Genomic DNA, 12,902 nt, shown 5'->3' with positions numbered 1-12,902 from the left:
ATCAAACATATGTTGAGTTTCCACTGCACTGGTACCTTTGGGGCTTTGCAAAAGCAACTTGGTGCCAAGAAACCAAGCCAGCAAAATCTGCGCTCCAAAAGCCAAATGGCGCGCCTTTCCTTCTGAGTCCTGCCGCGTGCCCAAACAGCAGTTTATGACCACATATGGGGTATTGCCGTACTCTGGAGAAGATGCTTTAAAAGTAATTGGGGGCTTTGTCTCCTTTATTTCTTTTGGGAAATTTATTTTTAATTTATTTTTTTAGCTAAAACAACATCTTATTGGAAAAAAATAGTATTTTTAATTTTCAATTCTAAGAAACACCTGTGGGGTCAAAATGCTCACTACACCCCTAGATGAATTCCAAAGTTATTACCACATAAAGTGACACATGTCAGATTTGAAAAATGAGGCTCTGTCAGGAAGGTCAAAGGTGGCTGCAGCGGGAAGGGGTTAAAATATTGGGCGTATTTTATTCCAGCACACCTTGGATTAAAACTGGCGTATGAGATCCCCCTATAGTTAAATCAAGCCTGTGACAAGTTAGAATTTAAAGCAGTGTATTATGTAAGCGGAGGGATGTACATGATCAGACTGCTTAAAAGGCTCCTGCATGAGCCGAACAGAACTTCGACACTTCCTCTCTTCAAAGCATTTTGCTCTCATTGAACACTGTTACCTGGACATGTGCTATTCTCTTTTAACTTTAATGTGGTCAGGTGACAGACGACATTCAACTTCAACCTACCCATGCGTTAACAGACAATGTCCAGACGTGCACTTAATTCGCGGTTCCAAGGAAGAAAACATTTTGCAGTTTATATGCTTCGGGTTGAATTATTTAAACTATAATATACACAAGAGCTATTTGAGGTATTGCGCTAACTTTTACTAGCTATTCTGGCCAATCTGCTCCAGGTGATTGACATATTGGACGTAATCACTAACATGTTTATGTATAAAGGCCAGCACTCGCGTGACATGCGTGACATGGACATAAGATCTAAGATAAGTATGTACATGAACTATAAAGCAGCAGCTACAACAAACATACAGTCCATATTCAATGGTGAAATGTTACTTGTGGTCTGTGTTGGAGTAAAAAAAAGTACAGTGGAGAAAAATACTTATGTGGTAAGAATTTAGAGAGAATTTCTACCCAAAAGGCCATGGACAAGTAAATCTGAAGTTAGAGTGACAGCCAAAGTTTGGTCATTATGTTTCTTTTACATACTTATAGCAATTTTTCTTATTTTCTTGTGACACAGATATTGGCTAAAGTGACAACAGAAAGTGCAGCCATATTATTTGCTCATGCTCCCTCATCCTGTCCCCCCTCCCCTCTCCATACACTTCTATGGGCAACGTATGTGTCTCTCACTCTCCCTGTTCCCCATCCCCATAGGCTACTATAGGCAGGCAGTAACGAGACACCCCCCCCCCCCACACACACACGCACACACTTCCTGCACTCTGTCTCCTGTGCTTTGTAACTAGGGACGGATTTTACTTGAGTACAGGGGGTGGAAAGAAGATTACAGGAAGGGAGACACCTAGTGGCAGTAAAGGGGGTTTTACATAGGACGATTATCGGGCAGACGAGCGTTAATATAACGCTCGTTGCGATTAATTGCTCTGTGTAAACAGGGGAACGATCAGCAGATGAACAAGCAAATGCTTGATCATCTGCTGGTCGTATCGTTTTATCAAAGTAAAAGTTTATCGTTGTCGGCAGCAAATCTCCCTATGTAAACAGAGAGACGCACTGCCGACATGAAAATAATATATGGGGACGAGCGATTGGAGTAACGACGGCTCGTCCCCATCCATAGCTCCGTGTGACCGGAGCAAACGAGCGCCGATCAACGATGTCTCGTTGATCGGCGATCGCTGCACCGGAAGAATATCGGCCGATGTAAAAGGGCCTTCGATTTCCACAGAATTTGCATTGATAAAACAACAAAATTTTGATAGTAATTAAATTACAAAGTTGATATATATCAAGTATACTGTTAGATTAGCTGGTAGATTAGATAAGTTGTTTGACCAGTTAGTGTCCATTTAAGGTAATTATGCAGCAGGGTTGTCCGTCTTATTTCTCCTTCTGGTAACCTAGTACTCTACAACATGAAACAACCATGGTGATCATATTAGGATAAAGCTTTCTTCTTAAACCATATTTTCCTGGCAATTATTTATAGATATATCAAAAACAAACATATAATAATGGCAACCCAGTTTAGTCCTGATTCATGTATAATTAATAGATCAATTATGACAACCATCTTGCTGCACTATACAAGGGAAGAGGCAATAAATGTTTAATGCTTAACATTTAAAAGAAGAGACAACCCAATTCCTCACCTATTGTATTTGACAACAGTCATATATTTTTTGAAGCCACCAGGTTACCTATTTTGCATACTATAACAATTTCCTAGTTAACTGGTGTTAGAAATCATAATGTTTGCAACGATGTTATTGCAGTAAAAGCAAAAAAAACATTTCTTAATATAAATTACCATCTTTACATGTAACAGTTATTGCATATACTCCTATTATTCATGCCCAACTTTGATGAATCTGCTTTCATGGCGCCCCTATTTTATTCAGCTATGCTACTGTACAATTATGATTTTGTTGATATAATAAAATACAATAATATTCAGTTACTAAGCAAATACAAGAAACCTTCACGTAACATAATAGGATTATATTGTGCGCCCAGAGAGTATATACGTTAAACCAGAAATCGTGATTAATTTGGAAAATGAATGTCCTTGATATTGTCATTTTTTTTATATCTTCTTGTCCCAACACAAATGTTTTCTTTTTCTTCTGTTTATGTATATTGAACCTCCACTTTTTTTCTCACTTTGTTCGCTTTTTATAGAAGTTGATTTTGGCATCAAGCATAGTAGTAGACAGCCAAAAGTAAGTGTAAAAATCAGTATAATTAACAGGTCTGCATCTGGCTGTGGGCCAGCATTTTGCTGTTCCAACATCACAGAAGTATTTTGCCAGTAAAGGTTATCCAGAGTGACACTTACAGATTGCCAGAATTGGGAAACTGCTAGAACATATAAGAAGTTATGTTTATATCAGTGTTCGTGGGCAGGTTTTGATGGGGTTTGTGGATGCAGTATCAGGAATACCGGGGTGGAATTTCAATAAACCAAAGGTGCTGGTGAAAATATCATTCAGAATGTCACTACACGCCTCTTGCACACGACCGTGTGTCGCGGTCCGAGTCCTGTCAGTGATCCGAGGAAAGATAGGACATGTTCTATCTTTCCTCGGATAAAAGACTCGGACCATATTTCACGGACCCGATTCACCCGCTAAAGTGAATGGGTCTGTGAAGCCTATCGGGTGCCACTCGGATGCCGTTAAAAACGGCCCCAGTGGCAGACCGGTCGTGTGCATGAGGCATAAGTCACTCATTCTCTTTTGTCATCTAAAGGCCTGTTCACATCAGCGTTTGCCCTCCGTTTGGGCTTTCCGTTCATCTGTTCCATCAGAGGAACAGATGAATGGAAAGACAAACGGAAAGTATAGTTTTAGTTTGCAATACCATTGGTTTCATTGGTATTTTTGTGGTTTCAGTTTGCGTCCATTCTGCTAGGTTTCCATTTCAGTACACTACGCTATTGTTTCCGTTAAAAAAAAACGGAAAGCTAACGGAACGGACGCAAACTGAAACCAAAAATATACCATTGAAATCAATGGTATTGCAAACGGAAACTATACTTTCCGTTTGTCTTTCCGTTCATCTGTTTCTAAGAGTGACTTAGTCGTCATATGCTGAATACAGCCACAATTTGTGGTCATTGGAGGAGAATTTCTAAGCAAACTGTACAAAAAGTATTTGAAATTTCAAAGTAAATCTGCAGTAAATCTCTCATTGTTTACTGATTGACAGCGATGAATATGTAGATTATCCCGTGGAGGAGATGAAATCTGCAATAGAATAGAGCATGCTGCATGTGGATTTGTTTCGCTGCGTGTGAATGTGGTATTTTAGACAGTAGACTTGGTTGCACATCTTGGTGCGTAACCGAAAATCTGAACCAAATAGGCCAGGTGTGAACGTGACCAAAGGAACGCAGCTAAAATAAAAGGTTAACACAGAACATTGGTGGAATGTTATAAAAAAGAATGCAATTGAAAACAGTAGGTTTGTCCACAGTGACCAATCGATACCCGCTGGCATTGTTCCAGTGTAGGTTGGAAAGTGAGAACAAAGCCCTGATTAATTGCTATGGGCGACTCCTCCACTTTTCTTTCTTTTTTTTTTTTTTTAAATAACTCTCCCTCATTATATTTTACCTTTTTATTTTAGATTGGAAATGTTCATAATGAGAAGCCCTTGTAGTGAGATCTTCTTTACCTTCAAGAATCCCCTAATGATTTCTTCTGCTTATGTAGTATCACTCTCTGTACAAGCATGATTGTCGAAATCCTGTATGTACACATTAGTCCTGTGCACGAGAAAGTCTCTACATGTCAGTGATTTAATGGTGACGTCTGCCTGAGTGTAAGAACATATTTGTTTTATCAGTGTTCCAGATCGAGGGGGTCATGCCGCTTCCTTGATTAGCTGTGAGTCTTCTGGAGTTAATCTCCCCAGAGAGCTCACCTCCATGACAGACACTGCCAATAGAAAGCCAATTGAGTACTTGGCCTATACGTATTGGCTCTGACTCAACCCATTTATTTTACTTTATGATTTCCTTTTCTAGCAAAGCACAGCTATTGTCAGAATGGGAGGCATTGTCGTGCCTCCGAGAGTTCTCTTAGAAATCAAATTACAAAAGTCCAACAAAATATTGTCTGCAATCAATAAAGCTACAGAATGGAGGATCACTTGTCCTAACCCATTGATCCTAACTTTGAGGGCTTATTCAGACGAACGTGTAATACGTCCGTGCTACGCGCGTGATTTTCACGCGCGTCGCACGGACCTATGTTAGTCTATGGGGCCGTTCAGACTGTCAGTGATTTTCACGCAGCGTATGGCCGCTGCGTAAAACTCACGACATGTCCTATCTTTGAAGTCAATGGGTGCGTGAAAGTCACACGCAGCCCACGGAAGTACTTCCATGTGACGCGCGTGATTCGCGCAACAGCAGTAAAAACTATGAATGAAAACAGAAAAGCACCACAAACACACAAACATACAAACAGAGTGTCATAATGATGGCGGCTGCGCGAATATCATGCAGCCACGCATCATATGCTGCTCACACACGGAGCTGTTATATACCTTTTGCGCACGCAAAACATGAATCCGGTGTAAGATTAAGCGCATGGGGATTTCAGGTGTAGAATGTCCACTCCACTAGTAATCCTACACAGGTATAACAACTGAAAATAAAACATGAGCATTATACTTTATTTATATTTTGCTGATGTACTAAACAGCCCTGTAAAATCAATGAACACTCCTGTTAATGGAGGATGTGGTTTCACTCGCTGTCCATGTCCTTGTCGCACCTTGATGCATGCTTTTTTACCACCCTAAAGAGATTTAATTGTATGCCCTTCGTACATTAATGCAGCAATACTGACCATTGTGCCAGTGAGTAATCAGATGCATCAATCCAATCAAGAACAAAAGGCTGGAAGGTGGTCTCACAGCACAAATGCATAGCAGAAGTATATAAAAAAATGCTGAAGGATCAAGACCTATACGCAAGTCAGGAAAGGTTTGTTTCCCTTAAGCCTCATGCACACGGTTGTATTATAGATCTGGATGTACGGATATGTTATTCAACATCCATAGAAATGTATGGCCCTTATTTTTTTTAGGGCTTTCCAGTCCTAAGAACGCTTCAATGGAAGAAAGCTGTAATACTGTGAACCACGGCTACAAGTGTGTCAGCGATTTACAGTGTAAGCAGTAAAGGAAATGAAGAGGAAGCAGAACTCATATGAGCGCTACGGCCCCTTCAAAACAGCTAATCGGCGGGAGTGCAGGAAGTTGGACCCCGACTGATGATAGGCCATCAATTTCTTAAGGGTGGAATACCCCTTTAATAGCCTGAGAACATCCTTTTAGTCACCCAAGTGCTGCTAAAAAAAAGTGCAGCGCACCAGGCAAAAAAGTGCACAAGGATGTGGTCCATTGCAAGCCGTTTCCAAAATAGAAGGTCCTCAGACCTATACCCAACCCTCCGAGCCAGAAGGCCTTGAAAGGGTCATTGACAAATAGTCTCCTGTCACCAAAACTTAGGGAGAACCATCTGTGTTCTGGCGTATGAATAGGCTGCCACCCAAACGCTCACAGTCTAGGTTTGGCTGCCCCAGATCTAGGAGCCGGGTTGCAGGAGAGTGAGGAACCAAACCCCCCTATAATTTCAGGAGGGACAGGCATGAAGACAATGCACCCTGAGAAATCCTTGTGGCAAACTTGGATAGTGAACACACAGTGAAAGCAAAATCTAAATGAATGAATGAATGAATGAATAAATGAATTAATAAACAGATAAAGATGCATTTCGGGTCATGCCGGCTTGAACTGAAAACCAGAATTATAAAAATTCCTAAATGTTTGCTAAGCCAAAAGGCTTGGGGAAATAGTAGTGAGTGCGCAATAAAGAGTGAAAGTAAGGTGAGTGCAACTCTGCTATCAATCAGTGGGGTCCCATCTGCAGTGATTTCAGGCACCCCAGGATCACCATTTGTGGAGCACTAATGCATCTCATGATTTAATGCACCTCATGATTTGGGGCACTCATGCACCTCAGGATCTGCTTCGGTCTGAAGGATGCTGTTCATCTATGGGGGACCTTTAATCCCCCGGTATACACAAAGTACTTATGAACTAGAAGCATGTGTATATCCATTCTGCACAATGGCCTTTCGATCACTGATAAAAACAGATACTACAAATGATCTTAGCCAAAAAGCCGAGAAGCGATTGGCAGATACTTTGTATGTCTTGTGATTTCATACGGGGGCATACAGAAGATTCATAAGGAATTCAGTCAAACTAAATTACATCAGATAATACTGAGACAATATCTAGACAAGTGGGATTGAAAGTGACTTTACCGCGTATGGCAGAGGATTCTGGGAAACAATTTCAGATGTCGGAAACTACTGCGAATGGCTTTCCACATGTCTCATTTATCATTCATACTTTGAAATGGCTGTAGAAGCCACTAATTTGTCTGTGCGGATAAATCACTTCTTTCAGGACTGGTATAGAGTTGGGAGTTCATTTATTTTATGTATTCCCTTATGGAAGTCATACTTTCACATTTATACATAGGCATATTCAACTAGGAGTAAAGTATTTTGTATAAAGAGCCATACATATTTTGAGCCATGGATGATCTCACAGGACAGGATGCGATCCTTGGCGCTAAATATACGGCTCATTCACAAAGCCCTAATTCTGAGGTTTTGTCAAACAAAGGTCTTTCTGCAAAGGCTATCTCCTAGTATACTTCTTTTTTTTTTTTTTTTTATTAAGGGGAAGATTTATTAAAATATTTTATTTCTAGACACGAATCTAAACACATGTGCAAACGTATGCAAATGTAGTTGATCTGCAATAGACTTTCATTTAAAAAAAACCTACACTTTATATAAGCCCTTTCAAATTGATCATGGCGGCCATTCAGATGAATGGCCGTTCATGTAATCCATGGACAGCTTGAGTCTTCCAGAACGGGAGCCGTTCTTACAGAGCTACTCTTTATTCTGGCTTATAGATGGGGGGTCCATAGTGGGGGGTTCCCCTCTATGACATACATACAGTGAATTCGGAAAGACTTCAGACCCTTTCACTTTTTTCACATTTTGTTATGTTGAGACCTTGTGCTAAAATAAAATAAAATTGAAAGGTTTCCCCCATCATTCTGCACTCAATAGCCTCTAATGACAAAGTGAAAACAGAATTTTAGAAATTTTTTCACATTTATTTCAAATGAAAAACTCAAATTTCGCATGGACATAAGTTTTCAGACCCTTTACTATGACACTTGAAATTTAGCTGTTGGGGCTTTCTATTTCTCTGGATCATTTTTGAAAAGTTTCTACACCATGATTGGAGTCCAACTGTGGTAAATTCATTTGATTGGACATAATTTGGAAAGACACACCTCTGTCAATATAAGGACAATGCATATCAGAGCAAAAACCAAGCCATGAAGAGGAAAGAACTACCTGTAGAGCTCAAAAACAGGATTTTATGGAGGCACAGATCTGGAGAAGGGTATAAAAATACTTGTGCTGCACTGAAAGTTTCCAAGAGTGCAGTGGCCCCCATAATTCTTAAAAGGAAGTAGTTTGCGACAACCAGGACTCTTCCTCGAGCTGGCCGCTCCACCAATCTAAGTATTTGAGGGAGAAGTGCCTTGGTAAGAGAGGTGACCAAGAACTCAATGGCCACTCTGGCTGAGCTCCAAAGATCCTGTGTGCAGATGGGAGAAACTCCCAGAAGGTCAACCATCACTGCAGCACTCCACCAATCTGGGCTTTATGGCAAAGTGGCCAGAAAGAAGCCTCTGCTCAGTAAAAAAAAACACAGGAAAGCCCGCCTAGAGTCTGCAAAAAAATGCCTAAAGGACTGTCAGACTGTGAGAAAGAAGATTCTGTGGTCTAATCAAACCAAGATTTAACTATTTGGCCTCAATTCTAAGCGTCACGTCTGAAGGAAACCAGGCACTGCTCATCACCTGCACAATACCATCCCTACAGTGAAGCATGGTGGTGGCAGCATCATACTGTGGGGGTGTTTTTTCAGCGGTTGGGACGGGGAGACTGTTCAGAGTAGAGGGAAAGATGATTGGTGCAAAGTACAGAGATATTCTTAATGAAAACCTGATCCAGACTGCTCTGGACCTCAGACTGGGCCGAAGGTTCACCTTCCAACAAGTCAATGACCCTCAGCACACAGCCAAGACAACACAGGAGTGGCTTAGGGCAACTCTGTGAATGTCCTTGAGTGGCCCAGCCAGAGCCCTGACTTGAACCCAATCGAACATCTCTGGAGAGACCAGAAAATGGCTGTCCACCGACGGTCCCCATCCAACCTGACAGAGCTTGAGATGATCTGCAGAGAAGAATGGCAGAAAATCCCCAAATCCAGGTGTGCAAACCTTGTGGCATCATACCCAAGAAGACTGGAGGCTGTTATCGCTGCCAAAGGTGCTCCCACTAAGTACTGAGTAAAGGATCTGAATACTTATGTCAATGTAATATTTTTGTTTTTTAATTTTGAATAAATTAGCAAAGATTACTAACATTCTGTTTTTCCTTTGTCATTATGGGGTATTGAGTGCAGAATGATGGGGAAAAACGTGAAATTGTTATTTTATTTTAGCACAAGGCCTCAACATAAAAAAATTAAAAAAAATTAAAGGGGTCTGAAGACTTTCCGAATGCATTGTATGTTCTTTAGTTTAAACAGGTCTTTATTGAAAGACAAAAACATGAACACAGTAGAAATGCAGGGGGGTGGGGTAAACATGTACATTCATGCCTAGAAGGCACCAAATGGGACCTATGGAGCACCTTCAGAGATATTTATGCTAAACTTACTTAGTGGCTCCCTTCAGACATAGTATTACAGCAGTGGTGCCATCAAGGCAATGACAACGTAAAGGGAGTTTTACACTGGCAGATTATCATTATCATAGAACGCTCGTTGCTGATAATAGTCCTGTGTAAACAGGAGAACGATCAGCAGATGAACGAGCAATCGATCATCATCTGCTGGTCGTATCGTTTTAAAAAAGTAAAAGATTATCGTTGTCGGCAGCACATCTCCCTGACATGATAATAATGTATGGGGACGAGCGATCGGAGTAACGACCGCTGGTCCCCATCCATAGCTCCGTGTGACAGGAGGAAACGAGCGCCGATCAACAATGTCTCATTCCCAGTTACCTATGAATGGTGACACATGGCAGATTAATTGCAGAAAATACCTACAGTAGAAATCGATCTCATGCAACTGAATGAGTTTTTTTCTGCAGCATGTGCAATATTTTTTTTTTTTTACAAACCTCATTCATGTATGGGACAGATTGCTGTTTTTTTTTCATATATATAAAAAATATATATATGTCGTAGGCCAATAATGTAGTATTAATAGATACATGCCAATGATATATATTGCTACTTACACTTCAAGAAATATTTGCATATTTTCCTTGAACTAGGGTTTACATGCCTCATGTTCTGACAGTACGGAAACATGCAATTCTAATGTATATTTTGTGCTTTTATAACCAATTGAAGCTGTTTTTTTTTATTATTATTATGTTTATGGCGCTTCTGCTCCCAGTACTAAGTTACTGATGCTGACATAATTGTCCTTTAAGTTTGTATCCTGTCAATATTACATGCCTAACAAATATTTTCTTTCTTCTATCAACATTATATTCCACTATTACCTTATGTTGGTTTCCCAGATTACATCATTTCCACTATTTTAGTATTAACCGGGGTTTATTATATTACTACAGTATTTATAATGAGAGCTGGAAACATCAAGTAAATCAATATAATACCAACCTTCTGGGCTACGCTCTGCTGCCATCCCTGCCCCCAGTTGTAATACAAATTACGGTGTAAGCGTGCAGGCTCACATCTGCGGGTTGCTGAGAGAGCTCAGGTATAGCCGAGCCTAGAAACCACGTCCATATTACATTTTGACAGAAAGGGACCCTCAAACCTGCAAACCCCTCCAGGGTTCTTTTTTAATCAGAAAAATAGCTCACACAGGAAGTACTTATATGACCCATATTAACTAAGTACCTTTGTTAGTTCATTTACTGCCCTTCCTACAGAAAGTAGCCATAAAGGCTTCCATTATGGCTTTCCAGCTGACAGCCATTCAGCTACCCTCAGCCTGCCCAGACAGCGAACTGTCCCCCTTCCTGCTGAATGCCTTTTTAATTGCATGTCCCTCTTTATGAGCTGTCCTGACCTACAATAAAAGCTTTCTACGGTAAAACATAATGGCTGAAACTGGAGACAGAAAATGGCTAATATTCAGCGCTGAACCACTGTTTATGTTTTCCTTTGGGGCCTTGCATACAATAAGGTAATGACCAAGTATACACATGGCCATAAATCTCTCCTATACAAACAGGCATATATATTTCATTAACTCTGTTCTGACTTGCAGGCACTGCAATAAGATGGATTCTGGGACATAAAATAGGGGCAATTATAAGATAATCACTACATTTTCCCCTATTATAGTACTATAAATACAAGTATTTATGAATAAAATCATTATACACCTCCACACGTCACACATAATTATCTTTACTTATGGTTCCTTACAGGTCTACTGAGATTTAATATACAGCAGATGAATGGGAAACCTAAGTTCATGTAGAAAATGATGTGCAATAATCCCTGTGTAAGCATTATTACATTGTCAGATCATTAATAAGATTCACAGCAAGGGTAACAGTTTGGGGGGAAAAAAAACACAGGTCCATCAAGTTCAACCTTTCTCAATTAATTACACGCTCATATTACATTTCTATAGAAAGAGACCCTCAAACCTGCACACCCCTCCAGATACACATCATTCTTTGCTTAATTAATTATAACCCTCAATGCCATTTGTCAGTAAATAAACATCTAACCCTTTTTTAACCCCTTAATGAACAGCCTATTTTAGACCTTAAAGGAACAGTGTCATCACAATTTTTTTTTTCATATGTTAAAGATGTTAGTGCTTTATTAAAAACGTTTATATTTATTTGTGTGTTTGTGTTTTACTTTTTCTTATTTTTACACTTTTTCTTCCCTATGGGGGCTGCCATTTTTTGTTCCATTTCTGTATGTGTCGATTAACTACACATACAGACATGGAATACGGCAGCCACAGTCTCCCGTCTCCCGTCCCATCCACTTCTGTGTACGCCGTCTGTGTGGGAACTGCGCATGCGCCGCTCCCACACAGTCCAATTTGAAATTGCCGCCGTCCGGCGCCATTTTCCTGTGGACCGGAAGTCGCGGCCGGACAGTAAGATTACTACTTCCGGTCGCGGCTTCCGGACTTGTGCACTTGGACCAGCGGCAGCAGACGGAGCGGACGGGCCGGAGGGAGCCGCGGCGGCAGGAGCAGGTAAGAGATTTCAATGTATGTTCGTGTTTGTGTACGTTTACTACTGTATGTAAACCTACTACACTGTGTGTTAGCTCAAAAAATGGCGACACACAGTGTAGGAGGATAGACCGTTCAAACCCCTCGTTTATCCCGGCACTAGCCAGGATAAAGGAGGGAGGGATGCTGAGAGCTCACTAGAGCGAGGGCTTTTTACCAAATTTTGCAATGCTGCAATTTTGGGAATAGCTCCATCTAGTGACCAGCAATGGGAAATATTATAAATTAGAATCTAATTTATAATATTTCCTGACTCGTGAAAAAAATAAAAAAAATTTGAACAATGTTTAATCACCTACACACTAAATGTTTAATTAAAAAAAAAAAAACATGTTTTTCTGGCAACACATTCCCTTTAATGACCAGGCTATTTTTTACGTTTTTGAATCGTCATATTCCAAGAGCTATAACGTTTTTATTTTTGCCTTGACATAACTGTATAAGGTCTTGTTTTTTGCGGGACAAGTTGTATTTTTTTAATAGCACCATTTTGGGGGACATATTATTTATTGATTAACTTTTATTAACTTTTTTTGGGGGGGGATAGAAAAAAAATCAGAAATGTCACCACTCTTTTTTGCGTCCTAAATCTACGCCGTTTACCGTGTAGTATAAATAACACAATAAGTTTATTCAGCGGGTTGTTACGATTGCAACGATACCAAATTTGTATAGTTTTTGTATGTTTTACTACTTTTACACTGTAAAAACGCTTTTTTTTCAAAATTATTTGTTTTTGTGCCTCCATATTTGAAGAGCC

At 40.2% G+C, this 12,902-nt stretch overlaps 1 protein-coding gene and 1 pseudogene across 1 annotated transcript in view; both read right to left on the bottom strand.

Moving 5' to 3' along the window:
- The window catches only part of KIF26B (kinesin family member 26B), a 315,882-nt gene that overhangs the window by 262,742 nt on the left and 40,238 nt on the right, over nucleotides 1-12,902 (bottom strand). The gene's annotated exons all lie outside the window — the stretch shown is intronic.
- Nucleotides 6,765-6,923, bottom strand: LOC142761468 (U2 spliceosomal RNA; annotated as a pseudogene).

This window comes from Rhinoderma darwinii, chromosome 4, assembly GCF_050947455.1.
Source record: "Rhinoderma darwinii isolate aRhiDar2 chromosome 4, aRhiDar2.hap1, whole genome shotgun sequence".
Classification (NCBI taxonomy): domain Eukaryota; kingdom Metazoa; phylum Chordata; class Amphibia; order Anura; family Rhinodermatidae; genus Rhinoderma; species Rhinoderma darwinii.
This window is presented reverse-complemented; position numbering and strand designations above follow the sequence as displayed.